The 21,064-nt window shown below is 39.6% G+C and overlaps 1 protein-coding gene across 5 annotated transcripts in view; it reads right to left on the bottom strand.

The window, feature by feature from the left end:
* GRIN2B (glutamate receptor, ionotropic, N-methyl D-aspartate 2B) overlaps positions 1 to 21,064 on the bottom strand; it is a 441,978-nt gene that overhangs the window by 272,345 nt on the left and 148,569 nt on the right. The gene's annotated exons all lie outside the window — the stretch shown is intronic.

The raw sequence follows: 21,064 nt of genomic DNA, 5'->3' as shown, positions 1-21,064 counted from the left end.
AAAAGGGGGTGTTATTTTAGTCAAAGAGTCTAAGGTGAGTTGGGGAAACATCGAAAGTGTAAATTTCTCAATTTTCCTAGAGACTGAGGAGCCAGAACTCCAATGCAAACCTCATGTACTTAAATCTATTTTTTTATTACATCTGCTTCACAGAGTCCAGGAATGCTGCCTGAGGGAACTAACTGAAAAGTGAGTGAAGAGGGAGAGTGGGAAGTTGGTTTAAGAAGAGAACATTCATTACCTAAAGATCGCCAGGCCTCAACTTTCCATCAAAGACGGACCATCATGACAAACCCCATGCCCGGGACTGTTCCAAGTCCTTTGGATGCTCCCCCCGGGTTTCACAACAGAGGAATTATTGGCTTTCAGGGCAGACCATTCTTTATCATGCAGGGCTCACTCTTACACTACAGACTAGCAGCTCTGGCCCCTATCCATTAAGTGAGAGTAACACTCAACAGTCGTTAGAACCTCTAAAAAATACATTCACATGTTTTCAATTGTGTCCCTCTAAAATTCATATGTTGAAGCCCTAATCCCAGCACTTCAGAGTGAGACTATTTGGAGATAGGGCATTTAAAGATTGAGTTAAAATAAGGCCATTTGAGTGGGCCCTAATCCAATCTGACCAGTGTCCTTTCAGGAAGAGAACAGTAGGACACACAGAGACACCAGGGGCATGCACAAACATGAGGGGCATACACAGACAGAGGAAAAACCATGGGAGGACACAGCAAGAAGGCAGCCTTCTACAAGACAAGAAGAAGCCTCAAGAGAAACCAAAAATGCCAACACCTTGATCTTGGTTTTCTAACCTCCAGAATTTTCATTAAAAAAAAATTTCTGGCCCAGACAGCATGGCTCAGTGGTTGAGCATTGACCTATGAACCAAGAGGTCACGGTTCAATTCCCGGTCAGGGCACATGCCTGGGTTGCAGGCTCGATCCCCAGTAGGGGGCATGCAGGAGGCAGCCAATTAATGATTCTCTCTCATCATTGATGCTTCTATCTCTTTCTCCCTCTTCCTTCCTCTCTGAAATAAATAAAAATATATTTTCAAATTTTCCTGTTGTTTAGGCCACCCAGTCAGTGGCATTTACTATATCAGTTCTAGCAAACTAATACAGGGGATAATACTACCTCCAGCTGGGAAGCAAAATAAGATTCTATGCATCCTCAAAACTGAACTCCCACCTATCTTGTTCAAAAGCCTTTACTCATCTCTGAAAGAAAATATAAATCTACAATCCTTTACCCACAACTCTAGGAGAAGGGATATGCCTGATAATTTTAAAATTTTCAGATTTAAAAAAGTAATATGGGGTGCATAATATTTAGTAAATGCACCCGAGGGATGTCTCTATAATCAAACACATAAATGTTTCTCTGACAAAACAAAAAAATAGAAACACTTTTATGATTACATTAAGACTATAAGTAGTTTCACATCCCTTTAGGTCAGATTTTGCTGCCAAATGAATTCATATTAAGTCAGTTTTTAACAATAATTGAACAACAAAAAAATGTTTGGTTTATCAGAATTTGCTGGACTTCTTAGTTGCAATTAAGAGACAATGGATTCAATATACCTCCCTTAATAAAATGAAGTCCAGAACTTCTAGCGTTGATAATTAAATGGAGATTCTTCCGGTGAACTGGACAAATCAATAAGCAACATAAGCAACATAAACAACCTGTCCTGAAGTTTCACCTTCCTCATAGGATTCTCCTACTTAGGTTTCTGGTCCTGGGTAGACACTTCACTCCTTAATCTCTAGCCCATATTTGGACACAGCCTCTCCCTTAGAGAGTCCTTATCTTTGATACAATAAGCAGGAACGTTCCAAACCACTAGCTAAATCCCAAAGGCTAACAAAGGGGAAACAAATAGTTATTCTGACCCTACTCTGGGTAGCTAGCTACAACCCCCAATATAATCCACACAAAACCCAAGAGAAAAGAGAAAACAAGATACATAACCAAGTACCTAGTGCTATCCTAAGCCTCACTACCTAGAGACAATCCTATATACATATATTTTTAATTTATTTATTAAATTGATTGGGATGACATTAGTCAATATGAACATATAGATTTCAGGTGTGGGTTTCTATGTTACAAGATCTGTATATTGCACTGTGTGCCCACCACCCAAAGTCAAATCTTCTCCTGTCACCTTATATTAGACCCCTTCCCTCTGGCAATCACCACATTGCTTTTTGTATTTATGAGTTTCAATTTTATATCCCACATAGGAATGAAATCATATGACTCTTAGTTTTATCTGACTGACTTATTTCACTCAGCATAATGTTCTCAAGGTCCATCCATGTTGTTCCAATGGTGCTATTTCATCCTTTCTTGTGGCTGAGTAGTATTCCATTATATATATGTACCACATCTTCTTTATCCTATATATTTTGAACCATCCATTTTCAAAAAACAAGAGAAAGATTCATTCTCTAATATACAATAAAGTGAAAAAAATTGCCATTCTCCTGCCTTTATGCCCGCCCACACAAGCTCAAATATTTATTCAATACATTTTTATTAAGCACCTGGTAGATTCCTTAACTCTACTACATGATAGGGATGTAACCATGAGTTCAACACTGAATTTACCTTCATAGAGCTTCTTAGAAACCTTTTTTCCCTCTGTAATTTAACAGCACACATTGCTTATCTCTACTATAATACACACTGCATTGCATTTCAATTACTAACTGTCAATTTTCCTTACTAAACTTCGAGCTTGTTATGGAAAGGAGCCATGTCTTTTTTGTTTCTCAAGTATTTTGCACAACGGTTGGCCTACATTGAGGGCCAGATAAATGATGATTGAATTAATGAATAAATGAGCTGGGATGAGGATGAGAACTTGGTCACTAAATGCTATCCATTCTATCTTTTAGTTATCTAAAAGGCAATCCCTTTTTCCCTTTTTCCTCATTGCTATGCCTTTACTATCTCTTGGCTGATTAATAAACTGGTAACTGGTCTCCCTGCCCACAAAAATGGACTGAGTAATATTCTATTGTATATATGTACCACATCTTCACTGGAAAAACTCATTGTTCACATTAAGGGCCCAGCCCAAATGTCATTTCTTACATGGAGCTTATCCCACTCCTCAAGCAAACCATCCTCTTTCTCTGAAACCAAGTACTAAAGTAAAGAAGGAAAGGATCTGCCCATCCTTATACACTTTACCATACAGCGTATACTTGGTGAAGGCCATTCCTGGCCTCAAACTTGAACTTTGAATTACATCCCTCTGCCCTCAAGAGGATGTTGTTAAAATGCAAACATCTGAAAGATGCATCACATCCAAAGACTAACCTAATGATCAGTTCATTGTTATCAAGGATTAGTTAATGGCCCTGAGCAACCGGAAGGGACTGTGCCAGGGAAGAAAGCAGACTTCAGAAAAGAAGAAAGATGCTACATGAAAAGAGTGGAAGGAAGGAGCATAAAAACAACCTTCCCTTATTTTATCATTTGCCTAGGATCAATTCTGGCCCCTATAGTAACCAGAGACCCTTAATTATTTCACTATTTAAGAAAAATTTAGTGCACACCACTGTGAAATGTTTCTTTGGAGCCATATATGACTAAGAGATAGCCACTAGCCTCAAACAGCTTACAATCAAGTGAGCTATTGAATCCACAGGAATTGTAAGCCTACCATCCTCTTCAGAGCCAGATTTTCTCTACTAACCAAACTTAACATGAAGGAAATATATTCCTTGGAGTTTCCAAGACTTCTAAACGTTCCTAACTTTCTCCATTACACTGAATAAATATGGGAGGCAATGAAACAGTAAGGAGCTGCCCATAAATATTGTCAATCCTAGGTATGAAATATGTCTTAACTCGTAATATGTATACGATAACAAGTCAAATGAAAATTGGGGTATGAGATTCAATTAAATTAACTGTTTTGTCTCTCTATTTTTCTTTCAGTATTATATTTCTTAAAGGGCTAAGCCTAAAATCTTATGAATTATTAACACAGGAGCTTCAGAAGGGAATTTGGATGTGCAAAAAGAGAGGAGGGAAAAACACTTGTAACATATTTGGTTAAAAATAATGGTACAACCCTTCTAACATATTTGGCCAAAAGGAGCCAATCTAATAGGTTCTGAAAGACGTATGTAAGGTAGTTCCACCCTTTCAGTCAGTCAAGCAGTAGTCAAAGCTCTAAATCAGGGCTGGGTAACTTTTTTCTGCCAAGGGCCATTTGGATATTTATACATTTTGTAAGATTTCAATCAGTTTAAGTTTTTTGAGACTTGTTTCATGGCCCAGAATATTGTCCATTTTGTAAATATTACATATGTACTAGAAAATAATGTATTTTCCACCATTATTGAACTAAATATCTATAATCAATGAGGTAAAGGTGGTAGATAAGTCACCTATACCTTAAATATGTTTTGCCATACTTCTTTTATAAATGGCTGAAGAGGACTGTTGAAATTTCACATAAATGTAGTTCTGTTTACTTACTTACTTACTTCTCTTTTCCATCAGTGTTCCATCAGTTTTCACTTCATGTATTTTGAAGTGATTAGATGTATGCCTTTTTGAAAAAAATAGGCCATTTTCATTATGACCTATTCCTCTTCATACCTGGTAATATTCCTTGTCCTGAAGTCTACTTTGTCTGATATTAGTATAGCCTATTCAAATTTCATTTGATTAGCACTTACATAGTATATCTTGTTCATCTTTTTACTTTTATCTAAATCTTTATATTTAAATTGGGTTTCTTATAGATAGCATATAGTTGGGTCTTAGATTTTATCCAATATGACAACCTGTGCCTTTCAATGGAGTATTTAGTATTATCACTAATATTTCTGGATCTAAATCTATCATCTTTCTATTTGTTTTCTATTTTTTCATGTCTATTCTTTGCTTCTTTTTTGTTTTAGACTCTTCTTGGATTTACTGTTTTTTATAATGCTGTGTTATCTCCACCATTGGCTTATTAGCTATATTCTTTGTCATTGTTTTGATGGTTTCTTTAGGATTTACTATATACATCTTGAAATCATTACACTCTTTCTCCAAATCATGTTATATCACTACACAGTATAAGAAGTTTACAACAGTAACTTTCACCCTTCTCCATTCCTAAGGCTATTGTTATCATATTTTTTTGTTTCAACATATATCATAAACTCCGTAACACATTATTTTTGCTTTACACAAATATATTCTTAAATATATACTATTTATAATGTTTTTCACATATTTCTACTTATAATGTTCTTCAATCCATTGTCTAGATTCACATTCCATCTGATACTATTTTTCTTTTGTCTGAAAAACTTTCTTTAATATCTCTTAAGAACAAGTATCCCACTGATTAATTACCCCAGCTTTTGTTTCTGTAAAAGTCATTATTTTAAAGATATTTAAAAGATATTTTTAATGAGTATTGGATTCTTAGGTGAGGATTTTCAATCAGCATTTTAAAGTCATTGATCTATTTCTCCTGGCTTGCATACTTCTGATGAAAAGTTGCTATTACTCATATTTGTTCCTCTGAATGTAATACGCCTTTTTTCTCTGATTGTGTCTAAAATTTTTTCCTTTATCACTAGTTTTCAGAAATTTTATTATGATGTAGCTTATTGTGGTTTTCTTCTTGTTTATTCTGTTTGAGATTTACTGAAACACTTGAGTCTTTGGATTTATAACTTTCATAAATTATGTTAATCAAATACTTTCATATAGTTTTTTATCAAATATGAAATTCTATTTTAGGCATTAATTCTGTCAATATTTTTTCTTTGATTTTCTCTTCTAGACCTCAAATTACATACATGTTGGACTGAGTGATATGATATAAATCACTGAAACTTTTCATATTTTTTTCTTTTTTCTCTCTGTGCTTAATTTTGAATAGTTTCTATTGTCATTTCTTCTAGTTCCTTTATATTTTGTTACAATGTCTATTCTACTGTTAATCCCAACCAGTTTATTTTTTAATTCAAATATTAATAATTCCCCCCCTCTCAATTCCACTGGGTCTTTTAAATATATCTTCCATTTTTTCTTCCTCACTATGTTCATGTCTTCCTTTACAACTCTGAACATATTTATAATAGCTCTTTTAGTATCCTTTACTTATATTTTGAACATCTTTGTTACTTCTGCATCTGTTTCTACCATTTTATTGTAGGTTTTTTTTCTGTGTACAGTACATATTTTCCTGTTATGTATATAGCAATTATTTTAAAATTCTTTTAAAATGTAGGATTTTTTCTAGCAAGGAGTTACTTGCAGGTTAGTTTGTTTCTTTTATAGCATTTCTGGATAACCTTTATTTTAGCACTAATTTAACCTTGCTTCTAAGACATAGCCCTTCTGAGATCTCTATTGAATGCCCCATGTATTCAATGAAAAGAAGACAGGAAGAAAATTAAGCCCTAAAGGATGCTGAAATCCTTTCTCTCCAATTGTTCTTTTAATACTCCCACTCCTGCTTCATTATCTGCAGTCCTGACCTATGACAAATTTGAGAGAGGACCTAATAATAATGCAGATTTTACCAAGTTTTGATTCAATATTTGAGACTTAATCTTTATCCAAATCAAAATTTGCATCCTCTGTGATGTCAGTCTCTAAGAGGGATGTGTGGGAGGTAAGAGAATGCCAGCCCTGGTAACCTGTTCAGATTTCAGAAACCTTTCTCTTTGTTTCTCAGATGAGGATACCCCTACATTCAGTGGGCAGAATAGGAAGATCGCCTTTACAGAAGTAGCTGTTCCATGCTTATACTGTGGAGTCCCTGTGACATAGCTCTCCGTCTTGAATAAAGGAGCCACCTCAAATAAAGTGTCTTCTCCTTCTCTTCCCAATATGTTGTGAGAAGGTAAAGGAATGAGAAAGTGGTGTTGTGTGCTGGTGGGTGAGGGGGTGAGGTGAGAGATGAGACAAGACTATGGGTGACAGATCTAATTGAGTCTATAAAGCACCTGAGACCCACTATCTGGACAACAGAGATGGTGAAACTGTCACTGTGTCATAAAAAATGTTTGAGGTCTATCAACAAGCCAGAGTCCTTTTAAACTCCAAAAAACAAGGCATTTGACAAAAGGAGAGGCCCTTGTAGAGGGAAGTATCTAATAATATAAGGGATTATCTAATAATAACTCAGGGAGAGGTCCAAAATCAAAGCAGGACAAAGCAAGTAAACTCATTCTTATACCTTCTGTTATGAGCAAATTATATTATTTTTGTGACTTGGATTATAACTCATTAAGACTACAAGTATTGCAAAAACTAAAATAAGTAAGGTTAACTTACTCATGTTCTATCTTAAGGAATAATTTTGTTTTGGTTGTTTTTTTGACATATGGCTTCTAGCTTTATGATGCTATAAAACACCCAAAGATACCACTTCTTTCATTTTCTAATAAAAATGAGAACTGTAGAGAAACTACAGAGAATATCATTGGAGAAAAAAAATGCCCTAATCTTCTCTGAAGCAAATAGAAGCATTAGCTCATCTTCACAACATCTTATCAAAGAAAGAAGGGGGAAGAATTTAAATATGAATATAATATATTATGTTATATGTAACAGATTGTTATATAATACCAGAGGCCCGGTGCACGGATTCATGCACTGGTGGGGTCTCTCAGCATAGCCTGCAGGGATCTGGCCAAAACCAGCAGTACAATGCTACCTGCCACTCCTGCCTGCCGCTCCTGTTCATCCTGGTCCCAGTGAGCCTGCCGCTGCAGCCATCCAGTAGGCTCATCGGCTGCAGTCTCTGGGCTGTGGCGGCCAGCCATGTGCCCTGCATCTGGTGCCTGTCGGTCAGCTGAGCAGCGCTCCCACTGTGGGAGTGTACTGACCACCAGGGGGCAGCTCCTGTATTGAGTGTCAGTGCGCATCATAGTGACCAGTCGATGGGTCCTTCGGTCCTTCAGTCATTTAGGCTTTTATATAGAGAGATATGTAATATATACTACATACTATATATATCAAACATTACATATTCTATCTCCCCAGGCTAAGGAACTAAGCCTCAGGACAGTATAAATCCTACAGATTGAAAGCCTCTTCCCTATTGAGGCAGGCTTAAATGAATGTCCCTTTTAGAGAATCTTTTCTTTTTTTTTTTTTTTTTTTTTGGCAAGAGGAGGAGAATGAGACCTAGCAGGGAAGTCCTAATGCATATAACACTGTGGTCATCACCACCTCCACACCCACCCATCACAGCTCTATAGTGAAAAACACAGGTAAGTAAGTTGATTTTCTGGTTCCCTGTCAAACCAGTGCATGTAAATTCTAAATAGTCCCAATGACAATGTCAGAGGTGGGAGAATTCTGTATTTGCTAATTGTTGGTGATCCTCTCTCTCTTCTAGATCAGGAGCCATACCTCTTCTGGCCACTGGAGATGCCAGTTCAGGCCCAACAGATATGCAAGCACAGAAGAGGTGAGCAAAGCCAGGGATGGGGAGAGCTAAAACTTGCAATATGTTGAAGCACAGCAACACTCGATAAATGGGATAGATTTAAAAGAACTGAAATTGAGTAGGTGAAAGACAACAAACTGCGAACAGGCAAGGAGAAGAGAAAGGAAAAAAAGAGACTCATATGGGGGAACCCGGTGGCTGCTCCCCACAATTCCTTCTAGACCCAGTCAGCAGACCAATATGATAAGCCCCTCTCTCTGCACAAGGCCAGGCAAGGCCACGCCATTTCCTTGATTAAATATTTTTAGTTGTTTTTCTTAGTCAACATTATAAAGACTGTGTGCTGACATATCCAGAAACAAAAAGTAATCTGACTGGGCTTAAGAGAAACAAGTCAGCAGGCCCCAAATAAATTTAATAAGCAATACTCTGCTTTTCATTTGATTTTTATAAGGTTTTCAGGAGAATCTGCCTTTTTTGGAGAAGGCTTTCATGCATCTCTTCCAAAATACAGGCTTCTATATAAAGAGGTGGGGTATTTTTTTGAGGGGGGACATGTTTTTGTTAGCTTATTTTTATTTGTGTGGCCAGGAGATGCAGAACGACAAACCTAAAAAGAGGTAGTGTTGCAAATGAAAATGAAGTCCATAAAAATTTAGCAGTTTTCCTAAGATCTTTGTGTTCCTTTCTTATAATTTTTATCCTTGTAAGAGTCTTACAATATCTAGTAATTATGGGAACTTGGGGAATTATAAAGAATATACAGAACACTTAAAACATCTGTATTACCTTCATTCAGGCATAATTACTTTCTGCTTTTGTTGTCTATAGATCAACCTTTTTAAATGTTCATATCTTCACAGTATTCATTTTTACAAACATACACTGCACTGAACATCTTGTAGAGTGTATACCCCACCACAACTACTACTGGATAAAACCTTCAGATTGCACACCCCCATCTCTACTGGATATATAAGCTTCTAGAGTAGGGTCTATCAATCTATTTATACTGTCCCTAGTACCTAAAACAATGTTCTAACCATAGTAGAAACTCAATAAGCATTTGTTGACTAATTATTATACTGCTCTTTTCATGTATTTATAGAATGATATTTTCCCATTTAATTATTCTTTTCTTCTGTAATGTGATTTTTAGTGGCTATTTATCTTCCATACCATAATTTAATCGAAGCAGTCCATCACTGAACATGTAAAAATGTTTCAAATTACTCACTATGATAAATAATATTATGATGGCCATCTTTCAGATAAATCTTTTGGCAATGTCATAGGATCAGTTTCCTTAAGTAGAATAGCTGTAATGGGTATACATGTTTTTGAGGCTTTTATTGCCAAACTGTCTTACACAAAGGTTATTCCAATTTATATTTTTATCCTGAATTTATGAGTCTATTTCCCCATACTCTCACCAACACTTAGTATTTTAATTTTAAAAAATTGTCATTCTGATGGATAAAATATAGTATCTCATTATTGTATGAATTTAGATTTTTTTGATGTCAGTGAAATTAAGCTTTCTGCATTCTTCTGCAAAGGTTGGAAAATGCACTGCTTCCCAAAGAATAAAGTCAATTCTCCACCTTATCATCTTTATAATCTGTTACTACCCCATATCTAACTTACAAGAGAGCCAAAATGGATAGCTGCTGACCCTCCCAGGCTTTGTAGCCTCTACTCTTCCTTCTGCCTGTTTCCCCTCCACTCCATCTCCACTTACAGAAAGCCTATCCATCCTTCAACGCCCTTCTTCAAAAATACTACGTTTATCCACTCAAGTGGCACTCAAGAAGAGGTTCCTTGCTGTTCTCCACCAGCTGGGGTCTCTCCATCACAGAACTCTGAAAGCACTCTGCAGGTAGTGATCATCTCCTGCTCTGTGCTGTAGTTACTTGTGTCCTTGATTTCCGGCTCCAGCCACACTGGCCTTCTTCAAACTCTCATGCTTGACCTCCTATGCACCCTCCCCCAACATGGCCACTGCACATACTATTTCTTCTGTCTAGAATGTTCTTTTCTCCTCTCTGTGACCAGCTGGCACTACTCATCCTGACGCCTCTTGACCTTTGTGACTAGGTCATCCTATCCCTCCCATTCCTAGTTCTCATTTCAGTTGAAATTTTAGGTTTACTGGTGATTCTCTAATGACCTGCTCAGCTGCAAACTACATTAAGAAAGTGACTTTTTGCATTCACTATTGTGGTGCCTGAGCACTCATAACAGGCGCTCAGTGAATAATTATTACATGAATGACTGGATAGTATGGGGAACAAATAGAAAAATTGCCTTTTTTCTACTGTATGGTATATAAATGGTCATTGTTAATGTTGTAGTTATTACTGAAAAAAATGCCTAGCAAAGTATTTTGCATATGGTATGGTGTTAAAAATTATCATCTCTTGAACTGAAAGTAGAGAGGAAATGTGGATCTATATTGACCCATGAGCATAATACCATAAACCTGGACTTGGAAGATGGCTGACTGCTAATATATCTCACAATTTCAATCAATCCATTCAAAGAGTTGTAGGCACTCAAATATAAGAATTACTAGAGGCCCCTTGTCCAGGCCTGCTCCTCACAAGAGGATAAATATACTAGAACCTACCTTAGGACAGCCATAATGGGCCTGGGAAACTTCTGTCTCTCTTTTCAGATCCTTGTCCTTCTTACCCTAATTTTACTCTATAGCTTTTCCCTGATTCCTAGGTCTGGTTCTTAAGCTAACGGAGAATGTGTTCTGTATAAATTGAGTTTTCTTAAATGACTGCTGAACCCAAGAGTCTCCAAATTGGGAATCCTCTCATTTGGTTTATCTCCCATCCTGGTCTAAACAGGGGCTGCCACCATGTTACCACCAGTTAGGCAACTTATAACAAATGGTAGGTGTCAGCATGAGACCTATGGAAATAACATCCTTACAACTAAAGAGACCCCAATGGCCCCACGGCATCCCATTCCCACTCCATTTTATAGATGAAGGAACGAGGTTCTGACAAAGCAGGTATCAGGCCCTCCCTACATCTCTGTGATTACTCCCTCATGGAAATCATAAAGAAAAAAAATAACAGATGGTCATTCTAGTGATGTTTCCTCAATGTGATCAAAACTCTATGATTTGAAGGTTCACCACCTTTGGCTATACCTGTTCCCACTGCCCACAGGAAAAGGCAAGAAAAAAGCAACTGAAAACACAGCTTCCCATCGGATAATATCTAGAACTAGAAAATACCCTCCCTAGGAAGTTCCATCACAGCTTTAGGTCAAGCTCCAGAAGCAAATAAAAAATTCCAAGCCTTGTTTCTTTCAGGCTTACCACTAAGGGCATCGTCTTTTGACCTCAGTGTGACTACAACAGCACTTATTTCCCTCTCCTCGCCCTCACGTTAGCCACCCTGACACTGCCTGGGTTCCCACCTTGCTACCCACCACCCCATCTGCTTGTAGACCTTGGCCCTGTGACAGTACCCACCTATATACCTAGTTAAATGTGTGATGACCTCCCTTCACCTTTCACAGGTCAAAGAACGGTCATGTTTCATGAGGACCTCTCATTCTCTAAAACTGATATGCAGGCAAGGAAGGGGGAGGTCTGAACTAACAAAATCTGAGAATTATGTGCCCCTTTTCCCCAAGGATTTCAGAGATGGCTACTCTATAGCCAAGTGTGTAGAAGCCATGATTACTACCTTCCAAAACCAATCGCCATCTAAGCCAGTAAACCTCAACTTCCCTTTTACATTATCATCACTCAGAGAGCTTTTTGTTTTAAAAAAATTACAATTGAGTGCATCCAAGAAAAATTACATCAGTCTTTCTGTGGGTGGGACCCAGGCATCTGCATTTTTAACTCCTCACATGATTCATAAATGTACCTCTGCTTAAGCCTGGGCCAAAGGAACACTTTCTAATTGACCTTCATGTGCCAAGGACAGAGCACCAGGAATAAAAGTGAGAGAAAGGAGAGTTGAATCTGTCTCATTCTTTATTCTCTTTCTTTCTCCATTTTCATCACAGACTGTAATTCAAGTGGCTCAAAGCTATCTATAACCTAGAAAACAGAAATAATCCTGAAGGAAGGGAACACCTCCAACTCCTACCCTATTTTTCTTTTTTAAGCACTGACAAATTTCTGTCCTTAAACTCAGATTATAGAGCGTTCTTGACTTGAAGCTCCTATTTTCCTAAGACCCTAAAATGAGTTGTAAGGAAAAAGGCAAGGTGCATGCACCCTCGTTTATCATATGCACATACCCCTAAATGGCTATACCTAAGATGTTTCTGAGAAATAATACTTAACATCCAAGCTATAGCCATCCCTTCCTTCCTTCCTTCCTTCCTTCCTTCCTTCCTTCCTTCCTTCCTTCCTTCCTTCCTTCCTCTCCCTCCCTTCCTTCCTTCCTTCCTTTCTTCCTTCCATTCACAACAGGTTTTCCTGTAAAACAGAAGTTCATGTGCTATTAGCCCCACCCAGACAGAAGAGCAGACAGGAGCAAACCTAGCAGAAAGGTCTTTCTGAAGACCTTTCAAACAGCACCTGTGCAAACACAGCCCCACAGGGAGGGGACAGGGGAGCGAGTGTACAGGTGAACCCTCAGGAAAGTGCCTCCTTAGGCTGAGGAACTATCCAGTTCTAGGGACAAGCACTTAAATTAGCATTCAGGGAGGGAGGGGGAAGAAAGACAAGGATTTAAAGAGGTAAAGGAATTATGTGAGAGAGAAAACATGTCACATTTTTTAAAAAAAGGCAGCAGGAATATGTCCTAATTTGGAGAAACAGGCCACATTACCATGGCAACTCTGAATCTCCACAAGGCAGCCATGCATGCCTTTAAACATCATGTTAAATAGTTCAACTATGAAGAAGAAGAAAGAAGAGTATAGGGCAGTGATGGTGAACCTTTTGAGCTCGGCGTGTCAGCATTTTGAAAAACCCTAACTTAACTCTGGTGCTGTGTCACATATAGAAATTTTTTGATATTTGCAACCATAGTAAAACAAAGACTTATATTTTTGGTATTTATTTTATATATTTAAATGCCATTTAACAAAGAAAAATCAACCAAAAAAATGAGTTCATGTGTCACCTCTGACACGCGTGTCATAGGTTTGCCATCACTGGTATAGGGGGCTTGAGAGAGAAAGAGGAGGCCTGGAGCTTGCCCTGGGCCACAGAGAGATGCTGCCCAAGGCCTGGCCATTCTTCAAGGGGGATTTCAAACAGCGAAGCTGCAAGTTCTGAACTGGATCATTCCTCTCTGATTGGGGCAGGTTGGGGACTGTATTTGCACATAGTTAACCTGTATCTTAAGAAATATTGTCCCAAAGGCATACAGATGCTAACCCAGTACTTCTCCACCTTCTTCCTCGGCTCTGCCTGCCAGCCCAACATCAAACCTGCCTGCTGTGAAAGGCCTCCTCCCAGGACCCCAGGGGGATGTGGGCTTGTGACACAGGGGCAGCTCTGAGTGATGAGGAGAATGATAATTTGGCCACACTTGTAACCCACTGGGTGGGAATTCTGACCTAAATAAAATTTCTTAAGAAAACAAAACATTTCATTTATAAACAAGTTTAAAAGCCACCTGGAAACCATGTCTAAATGAAGTTATACCATGTGCTGTACTTTGGGATCAAGCCAGTGATGACAGGAATTCAGGAAACAGTTTACTGAGTAGCTCTGAACCTTTGAAGAATATGAATAAGAATGTAAAACTGTTCTCCCATCTGGACCATTAATTACTCAAATTATGCACTTAATGTTCAGCATTTATTTTACCTTGCAACTAATTCTCAACCATATTGCCTCCCACATTACTTTGCATCCTTTCCTTTTAAAAAGTCTCTCTCCTGATCCCTGTGGCCTTCCTGACCACCCTGCCTGTGCCCAGTCCTCCACTGTTAGGGCTACAGGCTCTCCTCAGATAACAGAGTTCCTGCAGGCGAGGGTCAAGCCAAAAAGGGGGAAGGAGAAGTGAATGGTCCATGCCCCACGCCCACCCAGAGGCCAAGGTGGGAGTGGTGTGTGTCACAGGTAACCCGATCAGAATGCATTTTCCTCCTAACTTAACAACAACAAAAATATAAAAGCAGATGTATATTGTTATCCTCAGACCTACCCTCTTTCCCTTTTTAGTTTATCAGCTTACATTAAATCATTGTCTCTAGATTTATTCTCAGCCTATGAAGCTCAAATTTCCACTTGCTCTCCTGAGCCCTATCACAAAGTTTCCTATTCCATATACACCCCACAGCCCCAAATGGGCTCCATCTTGTATGGCCATGCCTCAAGGCAGAGGCCTCGAAGTCCTTACAAGGTATCACTAGATCCCAAGATGAAGGAAACCATGTCTCTCCCATTATAAGCACCCTCTCCCCACCCTGCCCCTCCACCTTAGAACATATCTTTCTCTGAGATATGTCCTCCTCCACACTTCACACATGCATGGCCTGGCTCTAGCCACACTCCCTGAGGCCTAAATCTCTTCACTTGTACGATCATCTCCTCCTCTCAGGATTATGAGGACTGAAGGAGATATATGTGGAGTGAGGTCCTGGCCCATCAGCAGGCTGAAATTAAAAGGGTTCCCATCTGTCCAGCCAACATGGCTTAGTGGTTGAGCGTCAACCTATGAACCAGGAGATCACGGTTCAATTCCCAGTCAGGGCACATGCCCGGGTTGTGGGCTCGATCCCCAGTGTGGGGCATGCAGGAGGCAGCCAATCAATGATTCTTTCTCATCATTGATGCTTCTATCTCGCTCCCTCTCCCTTCCCCTTTGAAATCAATAAAAATATATTGGGGGAGGGGGGGAAGAACTATGAGCCATTTCCTCTCTGTCAACCCCACAAGGTTGGTATTATTACCCTGATTTAAAATGAGGAGCCTGAGGTTGAGAGGTTGTGTAACTGCCTAACTTCCAAAGGCAGAACCCAGTTTTGACTTTCAAAGTCAGCACACGTAATCACCAGCCTCCTCCCAATGGCGGCTCAGGATTTCCACACAAAGGGGCTAGGGCTGGCAGTCTGGTTGGAAGGCAGGGCTCGGTGCTGAGTGTGCTGAGGATGTGCTTCAGAGCAAACAGTTTCTGCATTTATTATGTATGCTTATTTGGGGGAAGTTATTTGCAGTGAGGGGGTGTAGCTGATGGAGATCAGCTCACCCTGGTCTCTCCTGGTGCTGCTGTGAGCACTGCCTTTCTCATAATGTAAGTATTTGTTTAATGGAAGACACACCATGTATTCCTTGACTGTAATTCTGCTTTTTTTCCAGCTGAATCTCCATGAATTACCAAGGGATTTAAAGATTTAGGAGGAGGATACAAGAGGAGAACTGAAACCATTCATTTTTATGAAAATTAAACAAGTTAAAGGCTGCATATCAGAGGGGTGAGAATAGGAAAGAATGAGATAAATGTTAAATGCGAGGGGAAAAGGAGAAAAATCAGAAGTGTTTAACAAATTCACTACTTAAATTCCACTTAGAACCAAACCTGAACATAGCCAGCGCCTGTGTGGTACATTGTCTACCCTTAAAGCCCCTGATATTCCTTCCTTCCCTCAGGTGCCTCCCTCTCTGAGAAAAAGACTCCCAGTCTGAGTCCATCTGATCCAGAGAATTTCCATATCAGGAACACCCAGCCCCCCAGACCTCAGACTGTTCTTCTTACCTGACTCTTATTCTTCCTTTCTTACCTTTCTAGATCTCTCTCCATTCCTCCGTTGAAATGAGCTGCATTTTTAAACTAATCGAATTATCCATGCATTGTTTCATCACAGCACTCAAACGGCCTCTTGTGATTGCACTTCCACCCTTTGGCCCCCACACTCTGTGAGGTTCATGTCTGTCTCTTCTCCCTCTTACCTATTCCCTCTCCTGTCACCTCTTTAAGAATTAATAGGGTCAACACACTCTTTCAACCAGTCGTCACTGATGAGCGAGTGTGACACAGGAGAATTTCTAACATGGCCTCAATGCTGTGTAACTGATAAGACGTGGAGCGGGGGTGGTTGGAGAAGCCAGATGTTCTGCTCAGGAGAGGAGTGTATTTCAGGGGAGTCATATGGAGGGAGATGCCGGCTTGCTCCTGGCAGCCTGCTCAGGCAAGGAGGCATAAAGCCTGTCTCTTTGCCCGCTTCAGTGTTATTCCAGGGACCCCAGCACTCACATATTCTCCTTCATTGACAACCTGACTTTCTAGGAGGCATCCCTCTGGGGAGCTCATCGAATCTGCAGTCACTTAGCAAGGCCCCCAAATGCCTGAGCCACGTTGCCACGTTTTTGTCAGCCTTTCACCCATCAACTCTGCCAATTGTGGCAGAAAAGGTGCACCAAGGACTCTGTTCATAACATTTACTCATCGCACTATGAGGTGAAGTCAGCTCTGGCACGGTAAAGCATGCACGTGCAAAACGGTGAATGAATCTACAAAAGAAGCAACAAAAAATCCAGCGGTTTATACAGTAACTGGATCTTCCATCCTTTAAAATTAATTATATGGCGTAATAGGCACAGACATCCATGAAACAAGAGACACAGATTGGATAAGGGCTAAGAAGTAACTGCATGAGAGTGACAGGCCCAGGAGCAGCTTTACCATGATTTATTAACTCAGAGGAAAGGTGTGGGCTAAAGCCATTTCCAGATGATGAAAATATGAAAGTGGTTCAACCAGGCAAAATAGAACCACGTGTATAATCATCACGGTGAATGTCCCTGAGTCTTTCCAATTCTTTCTAATGACAGTAATAACATCTAGACCTCATAGAGTGCTTGCAACTACAAAGCATCCTCATGGTTATTATATCATTTTAATTATTGCATCATTCATTATCATTTTATGAACAAAGAAACCTTGGCTCAGAGAGATTCAGTGATCTGCTCAAGGTCATGCAGCTGGCGAGAAGCAGAGCCAAATGGAACACCCAGGTGTCAGACAAAGGTCTTTTGACGACATGCCTCAGATTTATGCCACTGTTGTCCACTCTCCTCAGAGAAACAAGGACAGGCAAAATAAAAGCCTAAGAACCAAGAATAATGTGCTTACTAAAAGCCACCCAACAACATCAATTAGCTATTGGAAATTCACCTTCTTTTGTGAGTAACAACCAGGACAAAGCGTTGACTTTATTGAATGAACCAGTACAGCTCATTCAATGAATATAAAACATAAAAAATCTGAAGTGAAGGAGATGGGGGGCGGGGGTGGATATCTGCATATACGGGTATATAAATTATATAGAAATCATGGAATATTTTTATACTTGAATCTATGCAATAAATGTAATTCATCTCCCCACCTCGCCAAAGAAAGAACCCATTTTTCCTCTAATCAAGGACCAGACCACTTATAATTCAAATGGCAAGGTATGTTTCACTTCAGCTCTGAGAGGACATTCTGAAAGCTACCAAAATGCACAGCGCACACTTCTATTTCATTCAGAACCTTCAGTTCTGCCCACTTCACACACCCCCATCCCCCTCATTACGGAACCTGCTCCCTCTGGAACCTGCTCATTTGGTAAGAATCTAGGCATTCTAGAAAAATACAGCTGGAAAGGAACTCAAGATCATGTCATTGGAAAGGAGAAAGAAAAAAGCAGAGTAAGATAGGTAGGGAATTCTAGGGCTAAGAAAAGTGCCCTGGACATTTCCTCTGCATTGGGAAGTGACAGTAAGAGAATGTGTCAATGAGGGGCAGTCTTGTGACTGGGAGTCAAAGATGCCTGGTTAAATCTCGGCTGTACCTCTTTCCTAATGTACAACCTTGACAACCACTTAATATTTCTTGGCCTGTCTTCTCCTGTAGAAACTATGGGTAATAATATCTCATAGGATAACAGTAAAATTAAAGTGATGTAATAAGGTAATATGTTAAATAATATAGTATAATGAAATAATATAATCAGATGTAGTAAAATAAAATATAAAGCACTCGGCAAAGTCCCTGTTCAGTTCAAGTGAGATCATTTTCCACCTCTGTCTACAAATTACTGGGTATTTCTGAGCTAATTTAATTTTAAAATAATACTACATAGCTGCTTTTATCTTCAATATATTATATTTTCTGTTTTATGGGGGTTTTCCCCTCTCTGAGACTTGAATTGTTTGTCCTATCATTTTTTAGACCTTTCTAAAAAAAGTAAATCTATGATTAACCCCTTGATTCTTTAGGGGCCAGAAGCAGGTAAAAGTAAAGGAAAATCATTCCTCACTATGAGTATGACATAATACCCTATATCCAGGTGTTAAGTCATCATAGTTTTCCTCTTTTTATTAATAGGTATTGGAGCAGCATGAGATAACCCTACATCAATGAGCTGATGTAATGTTAACTCAAAGCAAAGAAACCTATTTTTCTTAACCTAAGCTGTCAGTTGTGGGTAAAGGGAAAGTTACTATTGGTTATGTGAACAGAAAAGATAACTTGGTGAGTCCCAGGGGATATAATTCTCATTGTATGTATGAGGAAACTAGACCCAATAAAGGAAGCGACTAGTCCTAGAGCATACAGCTGGCCGGGACAGAGCCAGAACTCTAACCCAAGATGTCCCTTTCTCCTCTACCCCACAATTTTGAAGTAACCTTCCAACCAGAAAACTGTGTATAGATTGTATTTTCTCAGATTATTGATGAATATGTCACACAGGATAGAAATAAAAGGCTTGCTAAATTGAAGACAGAGTACATCGATCACTCCCCCAGTGCCTTGGCTTCATCAGTCAGTCACCGAAGGGGATTATGATATCCCAGGGAACCTCCTTGCAACACTCTTCGTTGCAATTTCTGTCAGAGAGACAGGATGTGAGCCGAGCCCCCAACCTGTCAGGCTCCAGACCAACAGTTCAGGGGACGCGTCTGGAGCCACAGCTCTTAGAAGTAATTTCCTTGGCAACGCTGCCTCAAGCAATAATATCTGCACCAGTGCTTCCCAAATACTGGTCTGCGGACCAATGACAATCCATGATCAAGTTATCATGGGCCCACACAGCAATGAGAAGAATAAGAATAATGCGGTGATTTTTTATACAGCTAAATATATTCAATTTAAAGGACTGTCCTTTATTTCCCACTTTTGTTTAGTTTTCAATGTCCATGTCCTTTCTTTTTGTTTAAAAAGATGTGGTATTGCATTTTTAAATATATTTGACTGGGAAAATAAAAATTCACCATGCTACATCATGCCACCACTGAAATCAAGAAATCAGGAAACCGGATTTGAAGATGGCGGCTTAGGTAAACGCCTATACTTGCCACCTCCCACAACCACATCAAATTACAACTAAAATACAGAAAACCACCATCTAGAACTGCTGGAAAGCTGGCTGAATGTAAGTCCTACAACTAGAGAAGTAAAGAAGAAAGCACACTGAGACTGGTAGGAGGTGTGGAGGCCCAGCACGGGCGGGAACTGGGTAGAGGAGGGCAAAGGGGGGGAAAAAGAGGGACATCTGTAATAATCTCAACAATAAAGATTTTTTTTAAATGAAACCAAGAAACCTCTCCTCTAAGCAATAGGCACCAGAGGCTCCGGATGGACTGTCACTGGGGGAGTTTCGTAAAATCATACTCCAACACGACACTCACCACTCAAGTATATTCTAAATTCAGTCACATTGAATTTTCACCGTGTTATACTTGAGATTTTTGTTTTCATTTTTTTGCTTCTTTTTTCATACCCAACTAACATTGGTGGTAACCACCTACTAAGTGCCAACATCTACATCAGCAGTTTTACAGACATTGTTTTTCCTAGCCCTGTGCTGCAAGCCTTAAAGTGATCTAGCCCTTACTGCGCCTGGTTTTTGTAGCTTGCTGATGCACACTTTTCATGCTCGTCTCTCAGTTTAGTCTCTCAAAGTCCGTCTTCCTCGCCTAATTTTTGTGCCATTTTATCCTTTGGTGAAACATCCTGCGTGTTACTATTGATTAAAATCCTACCAATGTCCATGTATTCCTTCAACTTCACTACTGTACTCTCGGTGATTTGTATGAGGTCTGACACATAGTGGAGGCTCAATTATATTTATTGAATGAATAAATTAATCCTAGACCACTTTCCAAGAGCTAAACATTAGGTAATTTGATAAAACTATCAAAATGTTAACATTTTTTGTGAAAATGGACCTTGAAAGAAAGCTAGCTTCTTCTACAGTGCCCTATGGAAATACAGTAAAAGTGAGGCCTGGGGAAGTGATGGGCTTTTACCAGCAAAAATAATTAAGAGCATTACAATAAGATAATACATATAAAGCTCTTACACATACCAAGTGTTCCATAAATGTTAATTTTCCTTTTCCAACACCTCTTCTGATTGGTGACATTTTTCCTTTTATAGGAAACTAGAGGCCCAGCACACAAAAATTTGTGCACTCGGGGGGTCCCTCAGCTGGCCTGTGCCCTCTCGCAGTCTGGAACCCCTCGGGGGATGTCCACCTGCTGGCTTAGGCCCGCTCCCCAGGGGATTGGGCCTAAGCTGGCAGTCAGACATCCCTCTGGCAGCCCGGGAGCTCTCAGGGGATATCCACTTGCCAGCGGGGAGCAGACCTAAGCTGCAGTCAGACATCCTTAGAGCTGCTGAGGAGGTAGGAGAGGCTCCCACC

Source organism: Myotis brandtii, unplaced genomic scaffold (assembly GCF_000412655.1).
Source record: "Myotis brandtii unplaced genomic scaffold, ASM41265v1 scaffold237, whole genome shotgun sequence".
NCBI classification, from domain to species: domain Eukaryota; kingdom Metazoa; phylum Chordata; class Mammalia; order Chiroptera; family Vespertilionidae; genus Myotis; species Myotis brandtii.
This window is presented reverse-complemented; position numbering and strand designations above follow the sequence as displayed.